The sequence below is a fragment of the Rhinopithecus bieti genome, unplaced genomic scaffold, assembly GCF_001698545.2.
Source record: "Rhinopithecus bieti isolate Rb0 unplaced genomic scaffold, ASM169854v2 scaffold_9981, whole genome shotgun sequence".
Classification (NCBI taxonomy): Eukaryota; Metazoa; Chordata; class Mammalia; order Primates; family Cercopithecidae; genus Rhinopithecus; species Rhinopithecus bieti.
In genome coordinates this window covers 4,028,279-4,030,280 of record NW_016806838.1, presented here as the reverse complement: position 1 = coordinate 4,030,280, position 2,002 = coordinate 4,028,279, and positions in this window count along the sequence as shown.

Genomic DNA, 2,002 nt, shown 5'->3' with positions numbered 1-2,002 from the left:
TATAGGTGACCGCCACCACGCCTGGCTAATTTTTTGTTTTTTTAGTAGAGACAGGGTTTGACCATGTTAGCCAGGATGTCTCAATCTCCTGACCTCATGATCTGCCTGCCTCAGCCTCCCAAAGTGTTGGGATCACAGGCGTGAGCCACCCCGCCTGGCCAACTTTTTTTTTTTTTTGAGACGGAGTTTCATTCTTGTTGCCCAGGCTGGAGTGCAATGGCACGATCTCGGTTCACCACAACCTCTGCCTCTCGGGTTCAAGCGATTCTCTTGCCTCAGCCTCCTGAGTAGCTAGGATTACAGGTAGGCGCCACCACGCCCAGGTAATTTTTTGCATTTTAGTAGAGACAGGGTTTCTTCATGTTGGTCAGGCTGGTCTGGAACTCCTGACTTCAGGTGATCTGCCTGCCTCGGCCTCCCAAAGTGCTGGGATTACAGGCATGAGTCACCACGCCCGGCCTCTGGGGAACAAGCATTTCTAACAACTTGAACCCAGGAGGCGGACGTTGCAGTGAACCGAGATGGCACCACTCACTCCAGCCTGGGTGACAGAGGGAGACTTCATCTCACAAAACAAAACTAAACCGTATGTAAAACAAACATTGGTTTGGTCCAGAAAGATGGGACAACTGGAAGTGAGGAGGCTTGGGAGCTTTCAGATCACAGGTGGGAGACAAACAGTTGCATTCTTCTGAGTTTCTGATTGGTCTCTCCAAAGGGAGCAATCAGATATGCATTTATCTCAACGGAGGCAGGCAACTCCAAGCTCTCAACTTGAATTAACACTGACGTTTTAAAATATCTAGCAAGGACAAACATAAAATTTAGACAAAACTTATGCTGACAAATCTGAAGGCCTTTTAATTTTATTCCCCAATAATTTTAAAGCTGGCTAGTTTAGTAAAGTTATACTTAAGTGAACTTGAAAATTATTTAGACATATTTACTTATTTATGAGCCCGCTTTTTTTTTTTTTTTTTTTTTTTTTTGAGACAGGAGTCTTGCTCTCTCACCCAGGCTGGCATGTAATGGCACGACCTCGGCTCACTGCAACATCTGCCTCCTGAGTTCAAGCGATTCTCCTGCCTCAGCCTTCCGGGTAGTTGGGATTACAGGTCCCCACCACTATGCCTGGCTAATTTTTGTATTCTTAGTAGAGACAGGGTTTCGCCATGTTGGTCAGACTGGTCTCAAACTCCTGACCTCATGAGCCTCCCACCTCGGCCTCCCAAAGTGCTGGGATTACAGGTGTGAGCCACCACGCCTGGCCGAGCCCTCTTTTACTTATAAGTCAATTTGGTAGACACAACATATAACAGTAAGTGTATATATAAGTAAATACATCTAGACACATATACACACACATAAACGAAGATCTGGAACGTTAGCCATGACATGGCAGTACAAGCTTGACAGTTTTACTTTGCCCTAATGGATAATCCAAGGGAAGGCTGTGAACCAAAATTTCAGGTAAAGCAGTCTTCATGGCAGTTTTATTTTTATGTATTTTATTTATTTATTTATTTGAGACGGAGTCTCGCTCTGTCGCCCAGGCTGGAGTGCAGTGGCCGGATCTCAGCTCACTGCAAGCTCCGCCTCCCAGGTTTACGCCATTCTCCTGCCTCAGCCTCCCGTGTAGCTGGCTACAGGCACCCGCCACCTTGCTCGGCTAGTTTTTTGTATTTTTTAGTAGAGACGGGGTTTCACCGGGTTAGCCAGGATGGTCTCGATCTCCTGGCCTTGTGATCCGCCCGTCTCGGCCTCCCAAAGTGCTGGGATTACAGGCTTGAGCCACCATGCCCGGCCTTATTTATTTATTTATTGAGACAGAGTTTCTCTCTTGTTGCCCAGGGTGGAGTGCAATAGCGCAATCTTGGCTCATCGCGACCTCCACCTCCCAGGTTCAAGCGATTCTCCTGCCTCAGCCTCCCAAGTAGCTGGGATTACAGGCATGCACCACCACACCCAGCTAATTTTGTATTTTTAGTAGAGACAGGGTTTC